The sequence below is a fragment of the Adiantum capillus-veneris genome, chromosome 23 (genome assembly GCF_014529385.1).
Source record: "Adiantum capillus-veneris isolate H3 chromosome 23, ASM1452938v2, whole genome shotgun sequence".
Lineage (NCBI taxonomy): Eukaryota > Viridiplantae > Streptophyta > Polypodiopsida > Polypodiales > Pteridaceae > Adiantum > Adiantum capillus-veneris.
Window position 1 is genome coordinate 64,644,627 of NC_140953.1, and position 11,065 is coordinate 64,655,691.

Consider the following 11,065-nt stretch of genomic DNA (forward strand, 5'->3'; position numbering starts at 1 on the left):
GAAGAGATGGTTCCGTGGGCGATCGGAACTGCTTATGCGCTAGCTGGATAAAAGGCTTCACTAATGAACGCATCGATCTGGTGTTTAGCCCCTGCACAGTCAGCACTCAAGACACCCAGGAGAGGTAAGAATCAAGGTGGCAGCGTGATGTGCAAAGAGAGTCCTTCTCACTCTCTCTCGACATGGCGGCCTTGCAAAGAATCGTGCTCCTTGGATTCTCCTCCTCAGAACCTCCGCTTCATGGATGCTTCCTCGATTGCCCCTTTTGAAGAGCCTGCTTCTGATGACTTTGACTTTAGTGCCCGCTTCTCAGAGGTAGACCAGCAAGATGCCTCGAGTGGGTAAAGCCGAAGCCTTATGGAGGGTTTTGGCAACGGAGCAGGAGATGTGCAGAATCCGGCATTGCCTTTTTTTCTTTTGTATCTAATTCCCATGAAAGAAGTCAGGGTGTTAGGTGAAGTGGCTATGGGAGTGGATGATAAGGTTGATTTTGCGTTTGTGAAGGTTCTCGCTCTTTTGTCAGTGTAGTGTATCCTTGAGACGAAAGAAAGGGAATCTTGGTTGATAATTGAATAAACCTGCAAAGCTGCCAGTAGAGAGAAAGAGGAATGTCTAGAGGCCATGAAAATCTCATGGCCCTCCTTTTCTCATCGCTTGCGCGCTGTATTTCACTTATTGACAATGACATGAAAAGATTTCTAACAACATTACATATAAAGATGTTGATGCTGTCTTGCATACTTCTCTGAGAGCCACTAACGTTATGCAATCTTCTGAGTGCTCAACATTCACTCCACTAGCGTGGGAAAGGCACAAGTAATGTGAAATAAAAGAGGAGGCAGCAAGACATGGGGTAGTGTACGACAACGAAGACAATACAAGAGAAGCATAACGGTTGGATAGTGGGCAAGAAGGGGCTTGCAACCGGGCTCCGTCGATGGTGGTTGCCATTGACAAGGCAACAGTGCAGTGTCAAAGGCCAGTAGAACAAATAAATTTGTAGATTTGTTGTAGTCAAGTGAACAAGCTCATCTTGACGATTAGACCCGTGGCTCTCGAAATATTTCCTTCCCACCCACCTTTGTTCAAGGCCGGCATTGAAGACAAAGGACTATAAAATCTCAAAGAGAGAGAGAGAGAGAGAGAGAGAGAGAGAGAGAGAGAGAGAGAGGTTCCTCCATAATATGTGTGCTGGTGTTCAAGTTTTGGTTTCGTTATCATAAGAGCTAAGTGGAAGAAAAAACAAACATGGCGATTGAAGACTAGAAAGCAAAGAGATATGAGGGCACACACACATTGAAGAAATCAGGTGTGGTCTCTCGGAGTGCAGAGAATTTTTTGAGTACTTGCGAACTTTCATGGAGATTCTCGAGGCTCAACATTTTGTCCATGCTCGACGTTTTGTTATACATTTTGTTGTATACATTTTTTTGTATCTAATGCAGTGTTAGGGAAAAATCAATTTCACAAACATACAAAATTCCCTTTAGGATTCTAAAGAGGATTTTTTTGAAATAACTAATATTTTACTCTAATTTGTTAAATTTTTCAAGCGGATTTTTTCCTTCCCCTCTCACATCAACTGGTTATTTTGATTTTTTAACCGGCCCAAGGACACGTTGAGGCACACTATTCCCAAACATTGATTTGTTGAAAACAGATCGCTTATTGTCCCGATGATAGTGATATTGTTTCTCTTCTTTTTAGAGAGAGAGAGAGAGAGAGAGAGATCTAAGCATCTTCTCTCACTTAGTAGCGTTCTTCCTAGTGGGTGGACATAATCTTCCAGGTAGCAAGATTTCCATACCAACTTATCTTGAGCAGACACAAGCTCATGATCAAAACAGACTAAATTTTCCTGCAGTGTTTTTTTTTTTAAAACTCCCTCTTGTTGAAACTGTCGTTCCAGATGTGAAAAAGGCTCTTGTACTACCTTTTAGAGTAGGGCATAACTTTGATCTTCACAGAATGGAGCCAAATTTTCCTATTATAATTGCTGGCGCCATGAATATTCAACATGACCAAGGATGTATTACATATTTCAATGGTGATGTGCTTGTCACTATGTGGTAGATGCTATGTCCTTCTGGCATCTGCCAGATTTTTCCAAAAAATGATTCAAAATGGAAAGGAACCGCATCTTCAGTCATTGTGAAAGAAGATGTTCAATATTTGACGCATGGAGCGAGATATACTATGGGCAATTTAGATGTCATCCTCATATTACAAAGGCCAAAGTGGATTCCCCATAAGGAGGCCATAAAGTTGAACCTCTGTGAGATTCTTGGCATAGATCCTTTAGTAGTTGATGTTAAGGCCAAAACCCATGAAAAGGTCGATCGCTTGGGAGAGAATCGTGGCATTGTTGCCCACACTGTTATGTTGTTGATGAAGAAATAAGAAAACAATTTATAGTAATGATTTCTAAGCTTTAATTGCTACTCGTGTTCCTCGGGGGGTTCACTGTGTGTAAAACTACCATATCACGTGCGTTCAAGACATGTTTGTAAAACCCCTTATCTGTGAATTTTGTTAAGAATAGAATGTACCCTTTTCTTTCAAAATGTGAGTTTTTTTCAAATTTGAAAAAATAATTCCCTTCTGTATATATATTTCCGTAAGTTTCAAGAACTTTAAATACCCTTCTGTTGAACTCACGTGATAGGTTACATTTTTATTAGGTGACCTCCCCGGGTCGTGTTTCTACCAATTAATTATTGATTAAGCAATGATTCAAAGAGAGAGAGAGAGAGAGAGAGAGAGAGAGAGAGAAGAGAGAGGGGCAAAACAGGAAGAGGAAGAGACGTTTTAACGTCATAGGAACATTCCACAAGATACTTCATATCACTATCGACAAGTCTTGAAGTGCTTGTCTAAAGGGAAGGAAAGAGCCTGAGAGAAACGTGCCTTACGAGAAAGAACTCTGAGATATTTAATGCACAATCACGTGATATATGTGTTACTAAATTTGTGTCTTCTTCCACACATAGCACACTTATGAAGATGCCTTCCACTTGCTGGAACTCATACTAATAGTAAAGTCGATCACTAGACTTGTATAATGGTGACCTAACTTCAGAACATGTTCCATTTACTTCTAGAACTTTCCACATGAAGTATTTCTAAGTTTCCAAAAACTATGTTTCTAATAGCAATGGTGTTGACATTTACTGTTTGATTTCAAAGAAATCTCTCTCTCTCTCTCTCTCTCTCTCTCTCTCTCTCTCTCTCTCTCTCTCTCTCTCTCTCAAATCACTTAATAACTTTTCTCGCTTTTGAGCTTGCTCGGATAAATTCGCTCGATGTTTGGTAGAACTCGTTTTGCTCTTGGCAGAGAGATCTGATTCTGTCTCCCCCCTCTATTGAAATTCTGCCTCCTTGGATGTGGGCAATAGTACTTACCATGGCCGTCTTCCCCGCAATTGTAGCAATGGTACTCTTGGTTCTACCTTCGTTGTCCTCTTCCTTGTTCTGGATTCCTGACAGGTGCATGCCCTTGCTGTACCAGATGCACGGATAAACTCTCGAGCTGGGTGGTGATGCGACTCAGCAGATCTTTCTGCTCTTCTGATGCCTCTTGCGGTTGGATTCTATGACTGGCTGTTGCAGTCACTGGGGTTGGTCGAACCGAGCTTGTTTCCTCTGACTCGTTTACTTTTGCTTGCATGCGCAACTTCTTGTCTTTAAGGCGGGCTACTTCTACTGCCAACTCATATGTTGTAGGAAACCTTCCCTTCACCTTCTCTCTAAGCAGCGACCATAGACCGGCAATGAAACGGTCCTTCTTTAGGAAATTAGGCACTCCTTCGCCTTCCTCCAGTGAGGCAACCCATCTCTCCCATAAGTCCACAAATTTGGACTCGTAGGTGGCATACTCTAATAGACTTCCCTGCTTCAATTCCGTCAGTAGCTGCCATAGCTTCTCCGAGGTTGTGCCTCCACCAAACCTCTTTACAAAAGCAGCCCTTAATGCATCCCATGCATTCTTGGTAGCCTGGGGCAATGTATTATACCAGGACTTGGCCTCTACATTCATCAGTACAGGAAAAATTCAAAGTCGTGAAGCGTCGTTATCTTTATTGGAGACGACACAAGCAATGTCGAAATCATCCAAAAAGTCGGTGGTGAGATCTTCACCCTTCTTTCCACTGAACGTGGGGAAAGAAACACTTGCCATGGTAGTGACTCAAGAAATTACAATTTTTTATTTTATTTTTATAGATTAATGACAATAGCGGCTCATAGCGGCTTTTTACAGGGTTGGGTGGATAGGTTAAAACAGGATAAAGATAGAAACATAAAAGGAATGATGGTAATCCAATATGGGGAGGATGATACGGTTTGGGGAATTAAGGATTTCTCCTAGTACCGCCGCACCGAATAGGTACACGATCTTCTGTTGGTGAAAGATTTTCCTATCTATATAGATATTCACATGCATATGCTGCAGGAATCTAAACGGGAATGCTGTCGGCCTGTTTTTTATCATGCACAGAGGGTGGAGTACTTACTTATACTCTTACCGTGCCAGTGTTGATGAGTCGGCACATCCACAGGAGGTCATCGCCTTTCATGTGCTCTAACTTTCCTTCGTCGCTCAGCACGTACGGGGTGATGGCGACGCATCTGACCACTCCCAACCTCTTGGCTAGTAGCATTTGCAGATAATTTCCGTAGTCGGCGTTGCATGAATTCCACTCCATTAAGCTGCAACTCGTCTCCAACCCACTCGGTTTCACTCGTGGTGGAGAGCTTCTTCAGGACAAGTTGTACAGGGAGAGGAGAGAGATCCTCTACCCGTCTTCCAAAATAGCAAGAGCAATAGCCGAACCACTCTTCCCTAGGACATGGGAATCTTCTTACCACTTCTTCTTCAGGATTGTTGAAGATGATTGGTGGCACGTGCATGTGTCATGTAAATCGGTAGGTGACCTTTCGCCGCTTAGCTTCGGATGACTTCCTCTTTGTCAAGCTGGGTACAACCCGGATTTCTGAGCTTGAAGCACTTGCTTGGCCAGATGCTTCTCTCTTCGGGGTCATGTGTTTCCAGAGTGGCTTATCTTCTCCTTACCTTTGGCTCGACCAACCCCTTTATGCCATTTTGGAGTAAAGGTTATAACTTTGACTGCAGCTTCTTTAGGGAAAAGAGGCCTCACCGTTTTCTTTCCTTCTTTGATGTGAATGACTTCTTCGCGATGAATGTCGATGTAGACGATTTCAGTCCCTTCGCTGTCTTTTTTGCTGGCACTCATTGACAGTGTGTTTTGGTTGACAACAGTGATGGCACCTCACAGACCTCCCACATAATGCTCTCAATTTGTGGTTAGAACGAGCAACATGAGATGGAGAATTTACCTCTTGAATACTAACGACACTGCAGCCTGCCAGTAGTACTTCGATGAAGGTGGCTAGTGCCTCCTTAGTCTCCTCTTCTTCCGTCCTCCAGCTAGAAAATTCCTTCAACCATTCGTCCATGATTGATGGCGTGCGTTACTTTTAGCATTGTAAACTGAAGGGTCTTAGAATACCTTCTCCGTGGGGGCACCAAATGACGGGAGCAAAGCGAACCCTGAACCCGGACGGCCTCTAAAACGTCGGGGTCTGAATGGCATGCCTCAAGCCTATCACGATAAAGCGAACAGGGGACACCACCTAGCTTTGAGCGGCTAGGATGTAGACCACGATGGTATGAACACCGCAAACTTACACACACGCACACGCACACGCACACGCACACACACACACACAAAAAAGATTGACAAATGATGAAAACCCTCGAGGGTGTGAGGAAGAAATATTTCTGCAGTATTTACAATGACCTTCCTTTCAACGGGGTGGCACACTGTGGTGATAGAGAGGTAGGGAGAAAGAATGGTGAAACTACTTGGTGCGTTCTCTAAGACGACTCAATGATTGTGTAGCTTGCTACCAAGAACATGTATATGTGTGTGCATCGACCATTGGAGTCGAGAGGTGGACGTGGGTCCCTTCACATGGTGCAATTCCCAAGGCAAACCGTCACACAAGCCCCCTCCTCGTGATGCCAATAATGTCAATTCTTCCCACTAAACTCTACCAAGTGCTGACCTCTCATGAACTTCCCCCCCTCATGAATTGCCCCGATAGTGACCTCTCAGTGCCCTTTTATAGGTGTTGGCTGCTTGGATTAGGGTAATCTCGGTTTGATTAGGGTAAGCTAATCGGGGAGACAAAGCAAGGCGGTGGGCCCGGTGCGGTTGACCCTTGCTTTGTCTTGGGAGTTATTTAAAAATGAAAACCTCTAGGTGGGCCTTTGTGACCATCACCTAGAGAGAGGGAATTTACAAATTGGGAATTTTACAAGGCTTGGGTGAAAACTGAAGAAATGATGAACATAACCTACAAATTACTGAAAATGGCATCGTGGTTGCATGATGCCGGAGAATGGTACGTTGGCGGTGCGTCAATGTTGGGTGTACGTCTTTTCGGGGTCGGCCGGGGTATGCCTTCAGCGCATTTCTTCTTTTTGTCGTTGACGGCGCGTGCTTTGGGTTCCTCCTTCTTTTTCGTCGATGTCGATGGTCGTTTTTTCCTTCTTTTTTTGTATTTTTTAAGTGTGTGCGTATATGCGTGTGTGTGTGTGTGTGTGTGTGTGTGTGTATGTATGGGTAGGTAGGTGTGTGAATATAGGTGTGTGCATACGCATGAGTGTGTGTGTATATGTAAGTAAATGTGTGTATTTGTATATGTATGTGTGTGCACAAGCATGCGTGGGAACGGGGGGGGGAGGGTTATCGTATATATAAATATATATATATAATATATATATATTTTTTTTTTTTTAATTTACGAAAGCGCTGTGGCGATGCAGAGACGGGGGGGGGAGTGTGGGTGGTATGTGTGTGTGTGTGTGTGTGTGTGTGTGTGTGTGTGTGTGTGTGTGTGTGTGTGTGTGTGTGTGTGTGTGTGTGTGTGTGTGTGTGTGTGTGTGTGTAGCGTGCAGCCGACTGTGTACAAAGAGTGCGAGCGACGGCGGTGTGGAGCCGGGCAGCCTGCGGGCGAGACAGAGCGAGAGACAGAGAGCATGAGGGTGGGGGAGATGGTGAGCGAGAGGAGAGGGGATAGGGTTGGGGGGGGTGTATGGCAGAAAGCGCGCGCGGGCGGGTTGAGGACGAGCACGAGGCCCGGGAGGGGGGGGTAGCCGACAACGGGCACGACAAGGAAGGGGGGGGGTGTGCTTAGTCAACGAGAGAGAGGTGGTTCCCACCAAGGGAAGAGGGGGAGAGAAAGGGGATAGGGGTTGTGAGGGGGGGGGGGGGGGGGGGGGGGGGTGTTGAGATGTCGAGCTCTACACCTTGAGCTGGCATCCACTACGGATCTTGGCCGCTTACGGCATTTACTCACTGGCGCGTTAGGTGACCGACACGGAGGATCTCTGCCAGTGATTCTACAGCTGGACTACACTTATAGTGCCAGCCTAGTACGCTTCTAGTGAGTTCACACTCAGTGACCGCATGTACATATGTGCTACTTTTCAGCTTTAGCACTTAGTCATTTTGTACTCTCTTTTCTGTGAAGAAGAAGAAGAAGCTTTCCATCTCTGTGTGCTTTGTGCTTGTCTTGTGTAGCTCTCTTGCATCCTCATTCTTTACATGGTATCAGAGCCTGGTGCAGGCAAGAGAGGCTAAGAGAGCAAGAGCATCACCATCCCTTCGTTCGCAATCCATGACCAGATGCCAAGTTTCTGAACAGGTCTCCAAAGTGCAGTATACAGAGATTTACTGTACAAGTACAGTGGTTGTGAAACGCTTGATTGTGGACACTCGTTGAGTGTAGAAAGCGTTACAGGAACCACGATAGCAGGTTCAGCAGATTTGCAGGTTTTTGCAGATTGCAGCTATTTTGTCTTATTGCTTCAAGATGTCTGACGGTTTCAGTCAGATTGTTACTGAGAAGCTTGAGAAAAATAACTACCCTGCATGGAAGTTCAGAATAACAAATTTCCTAAAAGGAAAAGGTTATTGGGACTATGTAGAAGGAGACAATGAAAAGGAACCTGAGATTCCCGAGGCAAATGCTACAGCAGAACAAAGGAAAGCTTTGAGGGACTGGCAACAAGGCCAGAGCAAAGTGATGTATTGGCTTTCTATGAGCATCATAGATGGCATGATGGGCTATCTACAGGATGCTGAAACCCCCGCCATTGCATGGAAAAACTTAGGCAGAGTGTTCGAGGTGAACACCAAGGCCAGGAAGCTTTAACTAAAGTCGGAGCTAAATCAGGTTAAGAGGAACAACCTCTCCATCAATGATTATGCTTTGAAGATCAAGAGTATCATTGAGGCTCTTGGATCTATTAAAGTCTCAGTGGAAGACGATGACATTGTCCGTGCATGTTTGGATGGTCTAGGAGATGAGTATGTACATTTTAGGTCTTCCATGAATACAAGAGACGACATTCCCGTGTTCCAAGATTTGATTTCTATGCTTATTCTTGAGGAGAAGAACCTTGACACATCTTCTTCTCATGGCAGAAATAATTCTGAACAGGCCTTCTATTCTAACTCCAACATAGGTAGAGGTAGAGGTCGTGGTCGAGGCCCAAGGGGTTGCAGGGGCCAATTTCTGGAAGGTCAATCAAATCAAAACAATACAAGTGGCAGGGGAAACCAGTCTCAAGGCAGGGGGAGTCAAAGAGGTCGTGGTGCAGGATCAAGCAGGCAGCAACATACTCCAGATAGTAGAGAATGTTGGACTTGTGGTGAAAGAGGTCACATGTCACGTGACTGTCCAAAGGGAAAAGCAAGTGGAAAGAGAGAACAGGGCAACTATGCATCTACTAGCAGAGATGCAGATGACAGCAAAAACGAGCGCATGTTTGTTATGCAGCATGTAATGAATACAATGACTGCAGAGAATTCCACCCAAGATGATGTTTGGTATGTGGATTCAGGTGCCTCTAATCACATGACGTCTCGTGGAGAGTGGTTTAGAGATATGCGCAAACCAGATGTGTCAGGCTATGTGCAGACAGGAGATGACACAGCAACCCCATTGCTCATGTAGGGGACATACCTCTAAATACGAAGAGTGGGAAATCAAAGTACTTAGCAGATGTACTTCATGTCCCAAACATTACAAAGAATCTTGTTTCTGTTGGGCAAATGGTTGAGCAGGGTTTGCAGGTTCGCTTCAATCCAAATGGCTGGTATGTAGAAGATTTCCAGAATGGCTGTAAGTTGATCACAGAGGGCAAATGTGTGGGCAGAATGTTTACGCTGAATGTAGACATGCCTGAGGTAAAAGCTGCATTATTTGCACAGGGCACAAGTGTTGTGGCTGATGTTGACATTTGGCACAAACGCATTGGCCATGTCAATGAGCAGAGATTGCACAGCATGCAATCAAAACAGATTGTAAAAGGTTTGCCCAAATTCAAGGTGGATGGTATGCATAAAGTGTGTGCAGCATGCCAGTTTGGAAAACAGTCAAAGGGCTCATTTCCACATGAGCGCAATGTATGTAAAAAGCCACTTGAGGTGGTGCACACAGATGTTTGGGGTCCAACCGATACTGCAAGTATACATGGTTGCAGGTATTATGTCTCTTTCATTGATGACCATACAAGGAAAGTATGGGTCTACTTCATGCGTAACAAAAGTGAAGTGTTTGGTCACTTTCAAGACTTCAAAGTCATGATTGAGAAGGAGACAGATATGCAAATCAAGACATTGAGGTCAGATGGAGGGGGAGAGTACTTCTCCAATGATTTTTCAGATTTTCTGCGAATGCATGGTATACACAGGCAGTTTACATGCAGATATACTCCACAGCAAAATGGGGTCGCAGAAAGGAAAAACAGGCACATTGCAGAGGTTGCACGTGCATTGATGAATGAGAAGAACATGCCTCATCATTTCTGGGCTGAAGCTGTAAATACAGCTGTGTACATTATGAACAGGACACCTACAGGTGCGGTGCATGATGTAACACCTGAGGAAAAGTTTATAGGTACAAAGCCTGATTTGGCACACTTGAAAGTGTTTGGCTGCATAGCTTACGTGCATGTACCAGATGAGTTGCGTAGGAAATTGGATCCTAAAGCAGAGAAATGTATTCTTGTGGGATATTCCCTTGAACAAAAGGGGTACAGGTGCTACAATCCTACTACACGAGAATTACGAGTGAGCAGAGATGCAGTCTTTGATGAGATGAGCAGCTGGTACAGTAATGCACATGGCACTATTGGGGTTGATGTAAAAGATGATGTGGTTGTACAAAATGTGAGGCCACAGTCACACGTTTTGAGTGGACCACAAGAGTCCTCTTCTCGTGGCTCTGTTGAGAAACCATGGAATGGTAGACTACGTACGCAGGTTACTCCACCAACAGGTACAGGGAATGTATCACAAAAAGGAAAGGAAAAGGTTGATGAACCTCCCTTTATGGTTGATGCAACATCAGGTTTTTCACATGTAGACATGGATTCAGATGGTTCTGAACAAAGTATTGATGAGGAATTTGGAATTCCGGCTGTCAGGACACCTGGTGTAAGGAAAGTACAAGAAGATGCTAGAGGGCAAAGGAGTGACCAAGGACCGCGCAGATCTAATAGAGTCAGAAATCCAGTTCAGAAATTGACTTATGATGCGTATCTAGCGCATCACCAAGCCTACATGGCTAAGGTGATACAGGATGTGGAGCCCACATGTTTTGAGGATGCAGTTGGAAATGTGCATTGAGATGATGCAATGAATGAAGAGATGGCTGCATTGGAAGCAAATGACACATGGGAGTTGGTGCCATTGCCAAGTGGCAAGAAAGCTATTGGCTGTAAATGGGTGTATAAAACCAAGCATAAGGCTGATGGTAACATTGAGCGTCAAAAGGCAAGGCTGGTCGCAAAGGGTTATGCACAAACGTATGGCATAGACTATGAGGAGACCTTTGCTCCAGTGGCAAAGATGACGACAGTGAGAGTTGTCATAGCAGTGGCTGCATCTAGAGGATGGATTATGCATCAAATGGATGTAAAGAATGCCTTCTTGAATGGTGAGTTGCAAGAGGAAGTGTATATGGATCAGCC

At 44.7% G+C, this 11,065-nt stretch overlaps 1 pseudogene; it reads left to right on the plus strand.

Moving 5' to 3' along the window:
* The first annotated feature begins 240 nt into the window (after positions 1 to 240).
* Positions 241 to 2,400, plus strand: LOC147427884 (2-C-methyl-D-erythritol 2,4-cyclodiphosphate synthase, chloroplastic pseudogene; annotated as a pseudogene).
* Positions 2,401 to 11,065: the final 8,665 nt, after the last annotated feature.